Genomic DNA, 22292 nt, shown 5'->3' on the forward strand with positions numbered 1-22292 from the left:
ACAGCCAGTACTCCATACTCTTACTACTTGACCTCTCTGTGGCCTTTGATACTGTTGACCACCCGCTCCTTCTCAAACTACATTCCCTTGGCTTCCGAGATTCTGCTCTATCCTGGTTCTCTACCCATTTATCACAGCGCTCCTTCAGTGTTACCTACAACTCTGTCTCCTCTCCATTGCCCCTTTCTGTGGGGGTCCCCCAAGGCTCTGTTCTTAGACCCCTTCTCTTCTCCATCTACACCTCCTCCCTTGGTCACTTGATAACTGCCCACAGCTTCCAATACCACTTATACGCTGATGACACCCAAATCTGCTCCTCACTCCTTCAGTCTCCTCTCGCATTACTAACTGACATCAGCATGGATGTCGCACCACTTCCTTAAACTAAATCTCTCTAAAACTGAGCTATTAATATTCCCCCCCCCCCCCGCGCCCCCTCCATGACTTTTCTATCAAAATCAACAATGCAACCATCAGCCCCCCCCCTCACGCCAGGGTACTAGGTGTAATCCTAGACTCTGACTTGTCATTTCAGCCTCAAATCCAATCGTTGACAAAAGTTTGTAGATTTCACCTCCGTAACATCTCTAAAATTCGCCCCTTTTTAACAAATGAAGCCACCAAGCTCCTCATTCACTCCCTTGTTATCTCTTGCCTTGACTATTGCAACTCCCTTCTCATTGGCCTACCTCTCCATAGGCTATCCCCTCTTCAGTCTATCATGAATGCTGCTGCCAGACTTATCCACCTTACCAACTGCTCAGTGACAGCCAACCCTCTACTCCAATCCCTACACTGGCTCCCAATCACCCGAGTTAAATTCAAAATACTAACCACAACATACAAAGCCATTCACAACTCTGCCACGAGCTACATCACCAATCTTGTCTCCAAATATCACCCAAATCGACCTCTCCACTCTTCTCAAGACCTCCCGCTTTCAAGCTCTCATCTCCTCCTCCCATGCTAGTCTTCAGGATTTCGCCAGAGCCTTTCCCACCCTCGAACTCGCTACCGCCATCTATCCGGCTATCCCCTACTCTTGCTACCTTCAGGCAATCCCTGAAAATTCATCTCTTCAGGAAAGCCCATCACGTCTCCAGCTAATCTACCACTTCCAACAGCTCATTTCCCCACAGTTGCAACCTTTTGTACCACCTGCCCCACCCTATTAGATTGTAAGCTCTTCTGAGCAGGGCCCTCTTAATCCTCTTGTATTTTATTGTATTATAACTGTATTGTCTCCCTTTTATATTGTAAAGTAAACTGTTGGTGCTATATAAATCCTGTATAATAATAATAATAATTTTAAAAAAATATACCAAATTGATTGCTATTGCCAGCATCTCCACATTTTGTTCAATGGACCCATTGAGAGCAATCAATATCCCATCCTTACAACTACATGATTTTTAAAAGATAAGTGCTAGTTGAGACTGTGAAAATGCTGTATCAATAACAGTCTGGCTCCACGCACACTACAAGAAAATAAAAATGTTGCTGTATGAATAACGCTCAGTGTTTTGTACCAGCTTTTAGGAGCAGTTAGAAGATTTCAGCTTTATTTCTGCTTGAAAACAAGCATAGATTCCTGGGCGTTTGCAGTTTTTTTTTTTGCTCTAATGGGCGACTATCCCTGGGAAGGTGCTGTGGCAGACGAGATGTACCGGGCCTTCCACTGCTGGCAGTAGAGTGCCTATAACATTTCTCCACCAGCTCACTGGAAGAAGTTGACAAAAGCAGCACTGAACATGAACAAATTGCTTTTAGGGTACCTTGAAAAATCGATCTTCTGTTCTTTCCATCACAAAAAGTATGTTAAACTTGGAGAATTGAAGAATTCCGAGGAGAAAATGGCAAGAAAAAGAAGATGAATCTACAGAGGAAGAAGTGTATGAATCCTCAGAAGATAGACATGGAAGCGTAAACTTGTTACAATGCAGGCCCAAGAATCTACATGACCACCAGCACACATTGGCATACTGTATCACCCAATTCTAAACTTAAGTTGCAGGTTTTTTTTAACCCCTGGTAGTTTATACTTACCCAGTCCCACACACCTAAATTTTCTACTTTCTGCTAACCATGTTGATCTGTAACCCCATTGTGTCTGTACGATTACAGGGATAATCATTTTACTTTCTGCATGCATTTGAAACTTCTAAACAAAAAAAACAAAAAACACAAAAAAGCTTTGTAAAAAGGATGTTTAAGTGCCGAAAGCCTCATGAAACAATTTTACCTTTACTTGACATGGCCCCTTTTCCCTGTGCTCAATAGGCACCCGGTAGAACCTCAGTGTTATTAGCAGGTAGCATAGTATTAAAAAAAAAAAAAAAAGAAATGCTCTCATTTTCATGAACCATTTTTTCGCAATATTCTTCTGAATGTGCTTTGAATGTAAATTCCCTAGAACTGCCCCATCCCACTTTGAATGTTTAACCCTCCATTAGTATCATTACTGTGTGCTGGCCCAGTTTTTCCCCTCAGATCCCTAAAGAACCTTATATAGCTGCTAGAGGGGAGCAAAGGGGAATACTATTGTGTTACTTAAAGTGGTTGTAAAAGCTCAAGGTTTTTTACTTTCATGCATTTTATGTGATGTAACAGTTTACTACCACTTGCCGACCCCTATGTTAGGTCATATGGGAAACCAGTGGTACCCCTTATCCCTCCTAGGTAAACTAGACATCGGAGACATGGCATGTTTACATCTGTTTTGAAGGAAATCTCACGACGAACAATATGGATATTTGGAGTTTGTAAACACTATAGATGTAGATATGAATATCACAAAGTGTACCTGGGACATGGTCATGAGTGTAGATACCTCCCAGCAACCAACCCCCTAAACAAGATGACCAGACGATTGGCCACTGGTCGCTGTCAACACCCCTTTGATCCGACAGTAAGGAGAAACCAAGACAAATGGTCAGTTCTCCTTTTACCATCCAAGCAGGAACATCTGCCAAGATGGAGAACCGATTACCCAGCTCATTGATTGAACTCTTATCAACCCTTGGATATTAATTGCAAGTATTCTTCTCCCCAATTCTACCTTATTTCTTGGTGGCTGTAGATTGTTTCTCTTTGAAAACCTAATTTCTGTAAATGTTTTATTTGCACCAACTTTGAACTTTTCAAAATAAACCCTTATGTTGAAATATGTTAACCTCGTCTCTAAAGCTCTTAATGCAAGCTATAAATGAACCTGCCTCTTAAAGAGCCCTACGGTTGTAGAGTAAGGCCTCTGAGCAGACCTGTCTGTGGTGGCAGTGTGTGTTGCAGACGCTTATTCGAAAATTATAATTGGTATTGCTAAAATTAAGAGTCTCCCCAGGTCAGGGTTTTAAAAACCAGGGGTGGTGGGAGCTAAAGGGTTAATTGCGTAATTAGCCCAGTGACAATCGCTTTCAGGCTGCTGGCACCTAGATTGTGGTCCCGCAAGCTGGAAAATCTGTGCTGGGCGCAGCTGAGTGTGGCATTGTTAAGCAAGTGACAGCATGGTGCGAGTTTGGCCAGCCCTTCATCGCAAGTTAGCGAGGAGGGCAGGGAACCGACACCTGCATTCGTCACATATTGGCTGGCAGCGTAGTGGGATAGTTTTGTATTAAGAGCATTCAGTGCATCGTTAGGAATTAGACTGCACTGAAGGATTGAAACTTTGTGGAAAGTCCTTAGAGACAAGCTAGTGCTTTTTTTTTTTTAGAAATATACAATAGCTCCTTCCTACACCACCTTCCTATCTCTGCTTCCTGTTCTCTTTTCTGCTTGCAACATGTCTGGATTATCAGGATATAAAAAGATGAGCAAAAAATGAACTGAGTGCGCAGAAAAGGAATTGACGTCAGTGGCAAAAATCATGATGGCTTGATACATGCCCTACAGGAGTATGATATCCGGGCAGACCAGAAAGGGTTTACGCTATTTACGCTATTCTAGAGCACAGTGGTTCAGAGGCGGCCTCACCAGATGGGCACACAGAGACTGATACTGGAATACCACGGATTGTTACCTCCAAGCCACTGCAAGAGCAGTCCATCATGAGATTGCCTGAAACCAGCATAGACTCTTGGAATGCAAGAAACGCTACACCACCTCAGGGGGATGGAACCTGTGGTGTACCTGCAGTTTTGAGCACCAGGCTACGGAGAGCGCAGGGCCGAGAGGGGCTGTGGCACGCCAGGCTGAGAGGCAGCACAAGGGAGGATGATAGTTGGCATGAGGTAGAGATGACTAGGCTCCAGCCGCAGCAACAGGCTCAGAACCTCCAATCCCTAGAGCATAGGCATGCCTCTCTGCCAGTGACCCCGGCAGCCAAATTTCCCATTATGGAAAAAGGACAGTGACATTGACGCGTGTCTGTCATTTGAATAAACTTGCCGTCAGTACCATCTGCCCCCAGCACAATGGGCCCGGTACCTGATGCCAGGGCTACAAGGCAAGGCCCTGGATGCTTATGTCGAACTTTCAGAAGAGCAGGGCGACGATTATAAGAAAAAAGGCTGCGATCATCCAAGTTTCAGCCAACCCGAAGTGTACCAGAAGAGTTTTATGTCCTTGCAAAAGGGGCCTGGAGACTCATACCTGGATGTGGCAAGTCGCTTACGCACCACAATCCAGCAGTGGACCAAAGGCTTGAAAGCCAATTGAGTCCCTGGAATTTCTTATGATTGAAGATCAACTTTTGCACATCTGTCCTACAGGCATCAGACAGTTTGTGCTGGAGTGAAAGCCAACCTCTGCCAAAGCAGCAGCAGAACTGGCAGATACCTATATCCACTCTTGGGTATCTGATCATCGCAAGGCTCCTCCTAATGGCTGGAAAGGAGGGAAATCACATATGGCAACCCCTCCTCTGCCTACCAACCAAATTCCTCAGCATCCGGAACCTGCAGTTCCTTGTGCCAAGGCATCATCAACTGACACCCGCAGATGCTACAAGTGTGGGAAACCCAGACATCAGGACACAGTGCCCTGAGCAGAAGACATCACCTGGCCATGCGGCGGGAAACCCTTTTGCTGTGCTGCTCATCAGTGGGAAACCTCCAGGAACCAATGCCAACTTGCAGCCAGTCATCGTATGCCACCAGACGGTAACGGGCTTTCGTGACACCAGAGCTGAAGTCACTTTGGTCATACAAGAGGTGATAGACATCCCAGAGAAGTTTCTTACCCTCACCAGAGTTGGGGGGACCCAATCCCATGTACACCGTGCCTATGTTTTCATTGACTGGGGTGGCGGAAGTGGGATGAGAGGTGGGTGTCAGAGGAGATCCCCACTGCTGTGTTGGGTGCCGATTTAGGTACCCTTGTTTCTAACTACGCTCCTGCTAAGAGCACCCAGGATGCTGCCACGAAACTTTGGACCTACCAAAAGGTACTGTTTACAGATGTTGGGGTAATATCTGGGCAACCTGTGGATGGACAGAGGGAGGGGGAGGGTGGAGTTGAAGTGCAAGGTCCTCCTTCAGAGACGGGAGAGGAGACCCCCTTGCTTGTGAAGGTAACCGATGTTCCAATGATGCTGTAATGTTAAATGTGATAATGCATTGCCAGTATTAGTGGTCACTCGCAGTGCTGCAAAGGCAGCCGAGGTGCAGGCCTGATAGCAGAACAGCAGGAGGAGGTCTCTGGGCCCTTCACTGCTTCCGGTATGCGGGCAGCTGGCATTCCGCAACTGTCCTCTCATCCTAGACCACAAACCTTCCTCACTGTGCTATGTTTTCTGCTGCACCATTGGCATGGTTATATTTTCTTAGCCCTCTCCATAAAATTATCAGAAATTTGTGCTTAAAGTGGACCTATAGGCAACACTTTCTTATTTTGGAGTAAGGGAGGGTTACAACCTGTCTTTTTTACCATCCCTGTCCCACTGCAGAGATTTCCCTTCACTTCCTGCCCTATAGCCTAACGAAGTGAGGAAATCTATGCAAATTAAGGGAATCCATTGCGCGCCCCCCCCAGACCCTCAGAACTAGGGTCTGCACTCAAAAATTTCAGGGCAGGTTTTAAACAGCAAGGGGTGTGGCCTTGAAAACAGAAGGGTGGGTCATATTTAAATTAGGGGGTGCACGAGTTTAGTCAGGCCTAGGGCAGCGCAAAACCTAAATACACTGACTGTGGGCGATACTCTGTACCTGTCACTCCTGGATCAGCTGAGGCAGGTTACCCAATTAGCTGGGTATAAAACCCCATCTCACTCTGAGGGCTTTGTCAGTTCATTTTCTCATGTATGACAAGTGTTCCTGTCTTTGGTTGCAGTGTTCCAAGACTGACCCCGGCTTCAGACCCTGGCTTTGTTTATAGTTATCCTGACTTCTGGAATCCCTGACTGCGGCTTTACCTCGATTATCCCTTGGCTATTCCTGTCAAGCCCCTGTGCACAGATCCACAGCCCAGGTAGCTCATCTCTTTGTTACAGTGGGCTGTGTGTATTTGCAAGGGTGAGCGTACATCTGTGCCATGGACGCCAACCTAGGTAGGCCCATAGTTTCCCGCCAGCGAGTTGGCAAGGTAGGGGGATGTAAACAGGGCTCTGCTAAAACTTTTGCCTGTGATTGACAAACCTTTTAAGAGGGTGGCAGTGGAAATTGTTGGGCCTTTGGCCATCCCTAGCAGTTCAGGCAAATGTTTTATCCTGACAGTTGTCGACTATGCCACGCGTTATCCAGAGGCGGTGGCCCTCTCCTCCCGCCGGGCAGACAAGGTCGCTAAAGCTCTGCTGGGAATCTTCACAGGAGTGGGATTCCCGGCTGAGCTCATTAGCGATCAAGGCCCTCACTTTGTGTCAGACTTGATGCAAGCTCTCTGCCTGAAAATACAGATGATGCATATCATGGCCAGTCCTTATCCACAAACAGCTTGTGCGAGTGTTTCAATGGCACCTTGAAACAAAATGTTGCACACCTTTGTGCACGCCCAGGGCAAGGACTGAGAACGATATCTGCCTCATCTGCTGTTACAGAGAGGTACCTCTGGAGTCCACAAGCTTTTCGCCATTTGAAAATCTGTACAAACGGAGGGTAAGAGGGCCCCTGGACCTAATCTGAGACCTGGGAGGGCAAGATTACCAACCCAGAGGTCTCTGTTGTGGATTAAGTCCTAAAATTCAGAAATAAAATGGAGACGCTGGTGGGAATTGTGTGGGAAAACATGACCCAGGTCCAGACCAGGCAGAAACAGTGGTATGACTAATGCTAGGGAGCGGACCTACAACATTGGTCAGCAGGTGTATGTTCTGCTTCCCCTGCAGCAGAACTCCAAGCAGCATGGGAAGGCCCGTACACCATCACCCAGCGTCTCAATGTCATCTGCTTGGTCAGGTTGAGAGAAGGGAGTAGACGACCAAGGGCCTTCATGTAAACATGATCAAAGCCCATCACGAGCGCACAGCCTATGTCATGCCGGTCTGCAACACTGAGCAGGCTGATCCACTTTTAGACCTGCTAGCTGACACCAGGGAGGTAGACTCAGAACTGGGCTGAAGAGAGTGCTGGCAGTACATGGTAGCAGGTTTACGGGAAAACCTGGAAAGGACACATCCTCCCATTAAACAGTCAGCCTATCACATCTCCCTGGAGGTGCTGACCAACATGAAGAGGGAGGTGGAGAAAATGCTGCAGCTGGGGGCGATTCAGAAGTCCCACAGTGCCTGGGCATCCCCAGTAGTCTTGGTCCCCAAAAAGGAGCAGACGACCAGGTTCTGTGTGGACTACTAGAAGCTGAATGCCATCACCGTTGCAGATGCCTACCTCATGCCCCGGATTGAGGAGTTGTTAGATACAGCGGGCAGCTGCCAGCCTATCACAATCATGGATCTGAGCAGGGTGTACTGGAAAATTCCTCTGGCCCCTGAGATTCGGGAAAAGTCGGCCTTCATTACCCCATTTGGCTTATTCGAATTCCCTGTCATGCCGTTTGGGATGAAGAATGCCTCAGCTACCTTCCTGAGTCATGAATGTCTTACTGGAGGGGCTGGAAACCTTTGCTGTAGCCTACCTGGATGACAATGCTGTTTTCAGCCCTACCTGGGAAGAACACCTGGTGCGCCTGTTACAGGTCCTGAACCAACTGACAGCTGCCAATCTGACCTTCAAACCCAGCAAGTGTCAGATTGGCATGACTGATGATGTGTAGTACTTGGGACACCAGGAAGGAGGAGGCACCCTGAAACCTGAGACGGACAGTTGATGCCATCCTGGCCTACCACCCAAACCAAAAAGCAGCTTATGTCTTTCTTGGGGACCGCTGGCTACTATAGTTAATTTGTATGCAGCTATAGTAACCTGGCCAAACCTCTGATGGACCTAACCAAAAAGAAACTGCCCAAAGTGGTGTCTTGGACACCAGAATATGAACAGGCATTTCAGGCCTTGAAGGAGGCGCTGGCCAGCGCCCCTGTGCTACAGGCTCCAGACTTCACCCGCCATTTCATAGTGCAGACAGATGCCTCTGCCTGTGGATTGGGTGCAGTCCTGAGCCAGGTGGATGATGCCGGAGGGGGAGCATCCCATCCTCTACCTGAGCCGGAAGCCACTTCCCCGGGAAGTAGCATATGCCACAAACGAAAAGGAGTGTCTTGCGATTGTGTGAGCTCTCCAGAAGTTAAACGTACTTGTATGGACGGCACTTCAGATCACAATCCCTTGAGCTGGCTAAAATGTGTTGCTGGGGAGAATGGCAAACTACTTCGGTGACGCTTAATTCTGCGGCAATACGATTTTACCATCGAGCATAACAAAGGCAGCACCCATGGCAATGCTGATGGGCTGAATAAAAAAGGGGGGTGCTTAAGAGCTGACGTGAATAAATAACCAAAAAATCTGATGCTGAGAGATAACCAATATAGCTGCAATTGATAAATGATAGTGCTAAATTATATGTGAGTGGATAATTGCGCTAATATTAACCTCTCATGTGCATACCTAGGTGCAATACCTATGTGTGAAAAAAAAAACACACACTATAAAACATAAATTTCTAAGTATGATACCACTCTAATCCTAAAAAGCCAAAACCTGCATAAATCATATGTGCATCCCCAAAGGTGTATTTAAAGCAGTTGAAACCTAAAAACCTAAGTGCATTCAGTGCTGATAATTATTGCATAGAGCATACGAAAATATATCGTGCATCAGTAATAAATATTCAGATGAAATATAAATAATCACTAAAATATATAAAAAAAAAATCAAAATTTAATACATAAAATGAAAATATTCCGTAGGTACGTTCTAAATTAAGTTCAGTGCATTGGAACATAGAAAAAGTCAGTAAAACATGCTTGGATAACAAATAAGACAAGTGGAGTGCCAAATAAGCTTATAACTCCAATGATGATAGTAGTAGCGAGTTCAATGTCACTTTTCACCTCTCCGTTCCCAGTAAGGTTTACACTGATTCTCCGCTTACTCTCATGCCATATAAAATATAAAGAGAGACTTTATGCAGCTGAACAACAATGCAAGGATACTAAGTTGTACTCACATATCCCCTGCTTGAAAAGATAGCGTATGGATTGTAATGATCAGCTGCATATAGCTCTGTATCACGGGCTTTTCGTACGCCGCCAATGCTCACACACAACTGTTACTAGCAGTGTCACAGGCACCTCCTCCCGACGCGTTGCGTCACCGACACGTGTCTTTATCAAGGGTGCCTCTGTCACAAGCCTGCTCCACATTTATAGTGTGTGTTTGTGGCCATGGTTACCCTGGGAGTCAATGCGTCATTTCATTAGCGCTGTCTCCTTGGTAACCAAACGCTCCTTCCATCTATCCTGATACAGCATGCTAACTTCTCTAATACATATCAGACATTACAACATGTGTGAAAATTAAAAATAGAATATCAATCTATAATATAAAATCCTATGACAATCTAAAATAAAACCAATGGTAGCAAATACATAAAATCAGTATACTGGGGAAACTCCCCCCACCGGGCAAATGTTGTATTTACATTTACCTCAATAGAAATCCCTTCTATCTGCCGGTGTTGAATGTTGAAATCCACAATCATTGGAACATCTTGCCACTGTATAGATTCTTTTATCCTATCTTTAACCAATTCATCCCTATTAATTTCCGACACCTCCTTAATTTTTTCTTCTATTAAGTGTTAGTTATAACCTTTTTGGATAAACTTATCCCCAACATACTCAGCCTGCTCTAAAAAAGTGCTTTTTCGGTACAATTCCTTCTCAATCTTATAAATTGTCCTTTGTGTGGTTTTTTCACACACAGGTATTGCACCTAGGTATGCACATGAGAGGTTAATATTAGCGCAATTATCCACTCACATATAATGCTGATGGGCTGTCACGAAAAGCCGAGCTCGCAGGAGTCGGTTGCATCAGGAGGGAAATTGTAGTTCCCACCCATGCAACCACCTAAGGGGGGGGGGGGGGGGAGGTGTAACGATATCACGTACTGGACACACAAGCTATAGCTAGTGGCCATTGAGAACCTTAGGGCAGCCATGACAGCTTGGCTAACAGTTTAACAATACAGTAAAAATCTGAACTCCCTCCTCCCTAGTGTTCAGGAATTCATAGTTTTATACTTTAATAAGGACCAGTTCTCCGAGAAAGCAGAATCAGGCTAGGTATGTAATAACAGCTAATGTCGGCCTGGCAGGATGTCCAGGCCTATCCTAAAACTGTCACTCTTAATTGAGAGAACCAACAGATACCGGTCCATAAATACTTTAGTGCACAAAGCTTAAACAGTAGAATAAGTATGACATTTCAGCATGTTTCATAACTTCCAAAGTAATAGCACAGCCATAATATGAACATATTTAGTTTCCTCAGATAATTTGTAAGGTTTTAAATCCAGACACCCCTATGTCAGGTCATATGGGAAACCACTGGTACCCCTTATTTCTCCTAGGTAAACTAGACATTGGAGACATGGCATGTTTATATCTGTTTTGAAGGAAATCTCACGCTGAACAATATGGATGTTTGCAGTCTAAACACTATAGGATGTAGAGATATGAATATGAATCACAAAGTACCTGGGACATGGTCATGAGTGTAGACACCTCCCAGCAACCATCCCCTAAACAAGAGGGGTGTCGCTGTCAACACCCCTTTGATCTGACAAAAAAAAAAAAAAAAAAAAAAAAAAAAGAGGAGAAGCCAAGACAATGGTCAGTTCTCCTTTTACCATCCAAGGAGGAACATCTGCCAAGTTTGAGAACCGATTACCCAACTCATTGACCAAACTCTGATCAGCCCTTTGACATTAATTGCAAGTATTCTTCTTCCCCAATTCTACCTTATTTCTTGGTGGCTGTAGATTGGCTTGGTCTCTGAAAACATTTTTTCTTTAAAATGTTTTATTTGCACCAACTTTGACCTTTTCATATGTTCCTTAGGTTGAAAAAAGTGTTAACCTTGTCTCTAAAGCTCTTAATGCAAGCTATAAAACAAACCTGCCCCTTAAAGAGCGCTAGTGTTGTAGAGTAAAGCCTCTGAGTAGACCTTTCTGTGGTGGCAGTGAGTGTTGCAGACGCTTATTCTAAAATTATAATTGCTAAAATTACAAGTCTCCCCCGGCTTAGTCTTTTAAAAATGGTGTGGCAGTTAAAGGGTTAATTGCGCAATTAGCCCAGTGACAATCGCTCTCAGGCTGCTGGCACCTAGATTGTGGTCCTGCAAGCTGGAAAATCTTTGTGCTGGGCGCAGCTGAGAGTGGAATTGATATGTATGCGACAGTGTGGTGTGAGGTTGGCTGGTCCTTCATTGCAAGTTAGCAAGGAGGGCAGGGATCCGATACCTGCATTTGTCACACTCCATATTTGGAGAATTTAAAAATTCTATGGGAGGAGGAAGTGACAGGGGTCGATTTACCAAAACCGCAGAGTGCAAAATCTAGTGCAACACTGCATAGAAACAAATCAGCTTCCAGGTTTTAGCCCCTCCCTGTTCACATCGAATGCAGCTTTGAAATCGCACTACTCTAGCAGACCAGAGGATTTGAAATGGTGCTGATTTTATCTACAGCTTGTTGACATCTGTTATTTCATGCAGATGTCAATGCAAGTCACATGAAAAAAAAAAAAAAAAAAATCTATTTTTCAAATCACAAGACTGAAGACAGTGCCATGGAAATACATTGGATGCGACTTTAGGTGTAAATTTGTAAATTGCATGTCACACCTGAAGCCACACTGGTGTGAATGGGGGCTTATAGTCAAAGTCTAATTGAATAAGCCGATGTTAGCTCACTGGCTACCATGCACAGCTGCACGCCAGTTTTTATAACAATCAACCCCCAGAGGAAGGCACTTAAGAAATCATACAGGACCCTGTCCTAATAGTAACATCCAAAAATAGAACTTTGGGTTGAGATTCAGAAATTGAAAATCCTTCATACCCTAAATGTGTCTGCTGGAGAGGCATATAAAAGATTCTGGGTGACAAATGCCAAGGGATGAGCCTGCGACACAAGTGCTCTTCAGATATCAGGCGTACCGTTTCAGGTTCTGATTGGTTTATGCCATGGAAATTAAATGTTTGCCTACACACTCAGGGTTTCATTGCCTTCATGCAAATAGATGAACACGGTCAGTGGATTATTAAAATGGATTTCTGTGCACTAATATTGCTGGCTTTTTAAAATGATTGTACTTTAAAAAAGGGAACATGGCATTTATGCCCAACATACATTTGACCACTATTCAATAAAAGTTTACTGCAGACACATCTTAGAGAATCTTTAGCAACTATGTGGTCTAGAATATGCTATGGTAACTCTGCCTCATCCTGAATGCCCCCAAATGTCCTGAAACGCGTCGGACTGAATGTTTACCACGCATGAACGATACAGATTTTGTATTCTACTTGTTTAACATACACTATATTTTCGGTAGTGTCTGCACCTGAATAATTTTATATATTGTTTCTTATACATCAATAAAATGTAACACTATGTTTACTTAGACCCCCCTTTTTTTCTTGTTGCCTGAAAAGTCCTATTATCTATCTGGGGGACATTTGCTCCTTTATATATTGTATTTGGGATTGGCAACCTCCAGCCCCCTTGTATTTGGTGGATCTCTTTAATCAAGTCCACTGAACCAAAATGTACAAAGTGGTAGTTAACCCTGTGAGCGCACTTGTACCTACAAATAAATTTACAATCCAGCTTATCTGTAGGAACAATTAATATCTCCTAAATTTGCACCATTTGAGATATTCACAATCGGCAATTCAAGCGGCCAGAGCATGTAAACCTGGAAGGAAGACCGGGTGATGGAAGCCTCTGCAGCGCACTGCTGGAGGGCTTCGTTTCTAAGGTACGTTTGTCATAATGTGCTGGTATGTGGCGCAAACTGACAATATGGCATAAACCTGGGGGGGGCCCAGATTCTTTGTTCAAGTTTACTACAGATTTAAAACTGAGAGACAAGAAAATAGACAAATGAAAACTGTAAAAGACAATGGATTTTTTTAAAAATCTTATTAGAACTAAATTCTAATAAAGTGAAAACGCCAATTTTGTTCTCAATGGGGTTGATTTACTGGAGAGAGTACCTCTGCAGTTTTGTCAAACTTAACAAGCTTAAGTTAGGAGCAGATTGATAGTTTCCACTCTAGTTTTAGTAAAATCAACCCCAATGTCCATTTGGGAAAAATGAAAAAAAATCCCATCTTTAACATCGATATTTAGAAGATACGTATTGAAGCTGTTGTGAAAAGTGCGCTGCAACTGGTCCAACCCAGAACAAGAGAAGCAGATTAAAGCCTATTCATACAAAATGTAATCAGTTTTAGGGATCAAGAAAAAAAAAAAAAAAAAAAAAAAGATAAAATTTAGGCTGCCCATACATTGTGCAAATTTTTCCTGCAACCACTCAATTTCTCTTTTTCTCCTCCACCCCCCCCAATCAGGCAATATTGACAGGGAAACCCCTGCTAGAAGACATTAATTGCTAGTGGCTGCTTGCAAAAATCATATGTAAATCTGGCAGGCTAGTTGTACCCAAGCTGATTGAGCACTCAAGTTGGTACACATTCAACCTGCCCATACACAGTTCGAAGCTCGGTCAGTTCCTGCTGAATCCGGTGAGATTTGAACAGTATGGCTGGCTTTAATGGGTAGCAGCCAATAGTGGAGTTTGAGCTAATTTGCAGAACTTTCCAGTTTCTAGCCATTACAGCCCTGTTCTTTTGCAAGGAACAGGAATATTTTGCACGTTTCAAACTGCAAAATGCATAAACACCATTCCTTAAATATGATTACATAAATATGTGACAGCAAATTTGGCTACTGTGGTCCCAGGGAAATTATTTATCGCCTTATTCAATCTGGTAGCTCTGTTAAATTAATATTTCTTTCAAATTGAGAAGATCTGTTGATGCCGCTAGACATACTTTGTATTCCTTCTGGCCAGAGAAATTCAGGAGGATTGTTCTGAGCAACAAGAGCGTTTTTGAACTTAAGGCGCAATTACCGCAATTTATTTATTTATTTTTTTTAACAGTCATTTGGGCTACCCTTGGGTAATCTGTCAAATATTAAGGAAAATTGTTTTGCCGTGTTGGTCTTTGGTAGGGTGTATGAAATATCACCAGAAATTCCAGTTCTGTATGAAATTGTATAATTATACTTGCAAATGAGTAAAAATTCATTATTGTATTGGGATATATTTATACGTTGTTAAGAATTCCCCATAAATTAAACTCAGGAAATTGTGATATGTTACTGACTGAACAAAGTTCACATTTTTACCGTAAATTTGGAGGCACTGCGCAAAAAAAAAACACTAAAATTTTATGCAATTCAAATTCCCCATATGCATTAAGATTCCATACCCCTCACAACATAAAATTGGAGGCACTACTGAGATATTTTGTAAGAGGGAATCTTACCACATTACAGAACATACTGGTGATTGTATTTGCATATACGTTATGAAGGATATCTGTTGTATAGTAACATGGCAGGAAGTGATAATAAATCAAACACATCTAGAAACAGCCAGGGTGGTAATAGCGCCCCAGCTGTAGCTACCTCAAACCTGAAAAAGACTGAGCCTCAGGAAAACTTGAGTGGAGTCCTGGACTATGGTGTAACCGAATACATTCGTAAGAGATTAGACCTAGGAGGCAATTTAGAGAAGTTTATCAAAGGAGAAACAGGCCCAGAGGTTAAGTGATAATTTTTTTTTATTGAAGATGGCTGGGTTTACCAACCGATTATGGCTTTTGCTGGCGAAACACACCTCATTATGGAGTCTTGGCTGATCTTGTGGTTTTTGTGTAATGAAATTCCCAAACAAATGCCAGCCTTAAATTGCAGAAAAAGAAAAAAAGAAAAAAAAAAAAGAATCCCTGTCAATCGAGATCCAACAGGCTTAGAGTAGACTCAGACAATCTAGAGAAGGTCAGGAAGAGTTAGCGGGCCAGATGCAAAATGCTCAGGCCTTATATGAAGAATCCCAACACCCATTGAAAAAACTGCAAGAGAAATATCAAAAATGTAAAGAAATAGAACATTACAAATGAGAAAAAAAGGCCCCATTGAAGCAAACTCTGCTGCTGGAGATAGAGATTAAAGTAGAAATTGAGACAAATCCAAGCAGAGAGCAATGGAGGAACGGATATTAAAATAAACGTCAGTTAGACTATGAATCCATGAGCCAAAGTCACTTAGAGGAAATGGAAAGATGGAAATATTCATATTTCCAGGGGACACAGATAAGTCAAAATGTGACAGACAGAATACAGGTCACCCGCTAAGCTTAAAAATACTCCACAGAGTGTACAGAGGAGGAAGTAGAAAGCTTCATATGGGCAGAAAATGAAGCCTAGGGCCCCCGTTAAAAAGGTATGACACCTCAGAACCTGTGTAATTCATATGTGTTCAGGTTTAAAGGAGAGACGTGGCAACCCTAGTCTGGAGTGAGATCCAAGATACTAAAAAAAAAAAAAAAAGCAGATTTTAAAAGACTGATTTCTGATTAAAGTATAGAAAATCCAGAAGTAGGCCAATGGAGACAAATGTGACAGGATTGGGTGCATATAGTTCTATATTGTGTAATCAAAAAAATGTGGAGAACCTTTTAGTAGGCAGTGTGGTAAAACAAATGACCAGATAATTAAATTGCTTCACAAATTTTGCCAAAAATCTCTAGATTTTTACAAAATGCATTGAAGTCAGAGGGTAGATAAAAATGAAGGTGGCTTTAAATATGGTTAAAGGGGCCCTCATTAGCTGAACTACTTCAGGAGCCCTTTCCTGCAGGTTTGTCCTTCTATAAAAAAAAGTTGTTAAACATTAAGTGGGAACACAAAAAAAAAAAAAAAAAAAAAAAATCAGAGCATGCATTGATAAGCTATGGGGAAAAACAGAATTCTTAATCTTATTCGTGACCTGCTACAGTTTTCTTGGGTCTATATAATGCAAAGTGCTGTATGGAAGATTTACTAAACCAGATTTACTATAATAGTCATTGTGCTTTGGGAACTAAAGTATAGTGGTCATGTCCTGCATTCCTTTACGTCACAAATCTGTGCCAAGCCCAGCTAGCTATTCAGATAATCACTGGTGTGTACGCCATCTTTGACACTTGTGTTTAGACATTGTTAGATTCCCTCAATTAGAATTTCACAGCTTCAACAATGGATCTGGTTTCACATACAGAAAACCCTCCCATCATTTACTTTTGTAATGGCAGATGGATAGCCTTTTAGCTGTGATAAGACTGGGTTGGCAATATTCTCTGTACTAGCATTGCTCAACACCCCCCCCCCAAAAAAAAAAAAAAAAAAAAAAAAAAAAAAAAAAAAAACTTATCCTTGACTTTCTCCCCCCTGTAGAAGATTTGAGAATCAGAAGTAATGGGTCATTGACCGGTATTAGAGACTGTTATGAACGTATGTAGGCATCTCCCCAATCATTCAAGAAAAGTGGTTACCATCCATGTCCAGCCTTTTACTAAAGTAACAGACATCACCCCAAAAAAATAATGGTGTCAGAATATTGGAACTAAGTGAACAAAAATCCAAGGGCTACCACTATGCTCCCCCAATGTAGATTGTGACTAGGTTTAGTTGCATCTCATTTTTCTATAGCAGGGGAAAGGATTACATTCTGCTCTTATGGGAGATATGGCTTTGGGCCATAAATACTCACTATTGCCACTTAAGGCAGGGGGTATCTTTAAGTCTTTTGAGTATGGGAATCATGCGACAGGTTATAGAACCAGGATTTTATTTTTAAACTGAAAAACTGTTTTAGATTCACTTATTACTATCACCATTTTTAATAAGGTTTGAGCAGAGATCACAACCCTCAACATGGAGCGCTGCAAGTGAAAGTATTACCAGTTCATATGTTGGAGCTAGCCCCCAATAGGAGAGATGCTTTCTTCCTTCCCCCCAATGAAAGGGATACTTAAGACAAACCAAAGGTTGACTATCCCCTGCAGGATGCAGACAGAAATACCTGATGGGGAGTTCAAATACACAAAAATTAAGGGTTTTAATTGCATTTACATTTGCTATAAAGCCAAAGTACAGCTATCTCATCAGCCATTTTCAGCCAAAGATGTTCTCTTCAATCCTGATAAAGAGCCATAAACTGGTTTCTCTGAAAAAAAAAAAAAAAAAAAAAAAGTCTCCATTTTAAATAAAGCAACCCAACAATTACAATTGAAAACTGAAACCTGTACTAAAAGATTTGTAGGCTGAAATTGTTGCTTTAAGAATTCACATTTCCTGGCCACTGACCCCTGAACAAGCATGCAAAAAGCCTAAGTAAAGTCTGAACTCTTGATATGCATACGTGTTCTGCCTCAAACTATGGAAGGCAATGGGTTACCAGGCTTTACTAGCATATTCAGGAGTGGATGGCAGACTTTAGTCTTAGTACTCAGATACCCTTTCAAACACTTTAAGTCCAAGCATGTGGCATGCTTGATTTGGGCATATACCAAGATTGCCATCATGGGTTAATGTGTTTAGCCCCAAAGAAACATTTGACCATGGTTTATAAGGTGCTGTGCCCTCTTAACCAAAAAAAAAAAAATTATAGCAATCAGACCTCCACAAAATGTATTTTTATTGCTATGCATAATTTGTCAAATTAAAATTCAGGTTACCCATAGCAACCAATTATGTGCCATTATCCCAGCAAGGGCAAGGACTGGACTATTTAAGGTTAATATAAATTAGTTATATAGTGAGTCTGCAGCCATCTTTGATCTTTCAAAATGGACAATGCAGAACATGGTTTTATACATAGTGGATTTGGATACTGTTGGAAGTAAACATCCCTAGAAATTTAATTTTCTGCAACTTACCCACTGCTGTTTTTAACTTGCTGCAATACTGGGACTAGTTATGTGACATGGGCACCTAGGGCTGTAGGATGTAAAAGTTGGGAGCATTTCCCTGCTCTAAACAAGTTGCTACATATAGCATCCCTTACAATTACAGTACATGGGAACATGCGCTTGCAGTCAGTTTTTTTTTTTCTAACATATCTTGGAAAATTTAAAAAGCAGTTTGTCAGTTTTGTCTCCTGGAGAACAGCCAAAGTTGGTCTCTGCTTGTCTCAGCTACAGAGCAGCCAGCTTTTATATTTTCCATTTCTAAGCTTTATAAAAATAAGATAAAGAAAGGAGCTGATAACTGGTCCCATTACCCACAGCAAGCTGAGAAAGCTCATTAGTGACCCCCATTCTTTTTTACCATGGTATAGCATAAAAAGGGTTTAAGAATTTTCATTTAGGGCTGATCAGACCCAGCTTCAATAAAACTCAGATGGACATACTTTAAAGTTTCATTTTCAATTTCATTGACATTTGAAAATGTTTTTTTTTTTTTTTTTGAAAACAAAGGTAGAGGACAACCACCACCCTCCTGTACCCTACAATGGAACCTACCTTCACAACTTTTTACGCTGAGGAAATCCCTGATCAATATCAAGTTATCAAGAGGCTGAGTCGAGGTACTTTTGGTGAAGTCCTACTCATCCAGGACAAGAACACAGGTATGTAAAAAAGCAAAAAATTAGAACTTTTCATAAATAGGAAAAATGTTACAGGTTTAAAATTTCTTATAATGTTCAGTTCTCAAATTTAATGGTTTACCGGATACAAAACTTATTTTAGCATTTTAGATTAACCACTTGCAGTCAGCTAATGATAAGCCAAGCAAAAGAAGGTTTCCTTTTAGACAAGGACATGGCGTATGTAAACTAGCTTCCAAGAAGGCTTGCCGTGCTAAACTTTCTAATGCCCTGTACACACGGGTGGACTTTTCGGCAGAGGTCCGACAGTCTTTCCGACGGACTTCTGAATGGACTTTATAACCCCCCTGTGACAACGTTGTCCAATTTTTAATTGGTTTGTGGTAGCCGTCTGTCTACATTGCTTTCTTTTCACTGTTGGAATTTATTTTGGTTTTTTTATTTTTTGGTAAATAAAACTGGTTTGTATTTTCAAAAGTGTTCTTTGTTGACCCTCTTTAGAGAATCTTCTCTCTGGTTTTTCCCTATATGCAAACAGGGCAACTTGAACTGCATTCAGACTTATGTCTGCATGATAGATTTATACTCACCTGAAAAAACAGCCAATTATTGATTAATTTATTGCGGTTGATCCAGGCAAAACTTTTCCCTTTTTTTGGTTCTGAATGGACTTGCCTACACACACGATCACATCAAAGTCTGACAGATTCGTACGTGATGACCGGACTAAAATAAGGAAGTTCATAGCCAGTAGCTGCCCTAGCGTCAGTTTTCGTCTGTTAGACTAGCATACAGACGAGTGGATTTCGATAGGAACTGGGTCCAGCAGAGTTCCGATGTAAAGATTTGAAATCTAAAGTCCGTCAGATTTGAAAGAAACAGTCCACTGAAGCCCACACATGGTCGAAGTGTCCACTGGACTCGGTCCGTCGGACCAGTCCGGTCAAAAAGTCCGCTTGTGTGTACAGGGCATAAGTAGAAAGTTCAGCTTGTTTTGCATATTTATAGATGCACCACCATACAGTAAACCTGTCTTCATTGAACATTTGAGTGATCTAGAACATCCGTTTATAAGCTTTCAAATGAAAAAAATCCAAATAAAAATGGACCAAGACACTAGACTCAATAGGGAATAATTTATTGGACTTGGATTACCCAGAGTAACCAGCAATCTTGAAGTTTTCAGTGATACGGGGCTGGTTTGAACGCTGAAGAATACAAACTGGAACATAAAAACTGATCTTTCAGACCCTGCATTATCACATCACTTATTTTAGCCCCCTGCCCAAAGAGCAAAAAAAAAAAAAAAAAAAAATTTCTCCTTCACATTTGTAGCATAGTACGGTAGAATTGAGCAGGAAAGCATTTGCTATGGATAGCAAAAAAAACATTTATATGATGTTCCTTCGAGTCCGGTTTATGACCCAATTGTTAATGTGGGTCATTTGTGTTAAGGTAAACCAATGGCTGTGAAATTAGTGAGGAAGGACAGGATCAAGCAGAAAGCATTTCTAAAGGAACTCTCCATGCCCATCTCTGTCAAACCACCAAGGCATTATAACCACCTATCCAATCTTCATTGAAACCCTGGACCATTATCTCATGACCCAGGAACTGGCTATAGCTGGAACCCTACATGACCTCATTGAGCCAATTATATATTTGGTTTAGTGGGTCTTATAAACTGGAGACCAAAAAAAAAAAAAATATATTGCTGCTGAAATCAATTGATAGGGTTACAAACTTCTACAGGAAGAAAAATGTTCTTATTGTCATTGTAAACTCCAGTGTTCTACTCTAAATTAAAAACTAAATTACCCCCATCTTTAACTTCAAGAGGGTCTTCTAACAATCAGGAGGTTACTGTGAAATGGTCACATCAACTAGCTCAGCCCAGAATTAGGGAAGCAGACTGACAATTGCATATGAATAAGCTTAAGTTTTAGTAGATAAAAATGACATTTGAACCTAGCTAAAGCTAGACTGACCAATAAGTCATACAAAGTGGAATTTGAGAAAAATGTTCAGAACTTCCCCGTTTCCATCTATTACAGTCTTCTGCAAAAACAAGAATGTCTTGCCCAGGTTTTAAACTTAAAACTGCATTACTTATCCCTAAATATGATTTATTGCATGAAATGTGACAGCTGAACAAGTAGGAAAAAGTTCATGCAGATTCCTTTTAGGCCATTCAACCCATGCACACCTCAGTTGTGTGAACTGAACCCTTTATGAAAGTTGCATGTCAACATAGCAAATTCTTGCAGAACAATTAAAGGCAATTAACATTAACTAGGTTTATGCTCCATGTGATTTTGAAGTGTCTCAAAAAAGTATCTTACTTTTTCAGGTAGGAATGCCTGAAGAAATGGTAAATACAGCTGGCCTGGGCTCTGGATTTTATGCACAGCAGAGGATTAGTGCACCAAGACCTTAAGCCAGACAATGTCCTGCTCATGGACAAGGCATGTCAATCAAGTTGTGTGACTTCGGCCTGAGACCATTGGCAGCATTGTCACTAAAATGTCCCATACCATCCCCTATATGTCACCAGAGCTGTATGCTTTGAAGAAAAAAAAAAAATCAGTACTTGGTCATAACGCCAAGTGTAGATTCCTGGGCTTTTGCAGTTCTTCTCTTCATTGCTCTAACAGGAAACTTTCCCTGGAAAGAAGCTATGGCAAAGATTCTGTACCAGGTCTACAAGTTCTGGCAGAAGAGTGACAATCTCTTTCCTCCACCAGCTCTCTGGGGGAAGTTCACAAAAGAAGCCCTGATGATTTTCAACAAATTCTTTTCTCAGGATCCAATCTCTCGACCCTCTGTTCTTTCCATCACAAGCTGTACTCCCTATACTTGGAGAATTGAAGAATTCTACCAGGAGGTAGTGACCGAGGCGGAAGGTGGCACTGAAGAAATTGAATTTATCATACAGGATCAGGAACCCACAGAACAAGGTGGCGATGACACTAGAGAATTTGAATGTATAATCATACAGGACCAGGAATCTACAATAGAAGGGGAAGACAACCTTGAAAAGGTTCATTTTGTGATCATACAGGAGCAAAAACTCAATGCACTGTATCCAGAAATGGACCCATGTGACCCTGGCCTAATTGTGATTTCAGAAAATGAAACTTTGGGTTCAGAAGTTGAAATTCCTTAGAATCTTAGTCTTCTGGAAATATCACCTTTGGCATTTGGTGCCCAAAAGCTTGAGTCTGGGACCCCGTGTGCTCTATGGATCAGTAGAGTTTTGGTTTCTGATTGGATGTTGCAATTGAAGTCATTACATTTGCCAAC

At 41.9% G+C, this 22292-nt stretch overlaps 1 protein-coding gene and 1 pseudogene across 1 annotated transcript in view; one reads left to right on the forward strand and one right to left on the reverse strand.

Moving 5' to 3' along the window:
- Positions 1-22292, reverse strand: part of LOC141139305 (protein eva-1 homolog C-like) — a 419753-nt gene that overhangs the window by 380425 nt on the left and 17036 nt on the right. The window lies entirely within an intron of this gene.
- Positions 18893-22155, forward strand: LOC141140394 (serine/threonine-protein kinase SBK1-like; annotated as a pseudogene).

Source organism: Aquarana catesbeiana, linkage group LG04 (genome assembly GCF_042186555.1).
Source record: "Aquarana catesbeiana isolate 2022-GZ linkage group LG04, ASM4218655v1, whole genome shotgun sequence".
In the NCBI taxonomy this organism is placed as follows: domain Eukaryota; kingdom Metazoa; phylum Chordata; class Amphibia; order Anura; family Ranidae; genus Aquarana; species Aquarana catesbeiana.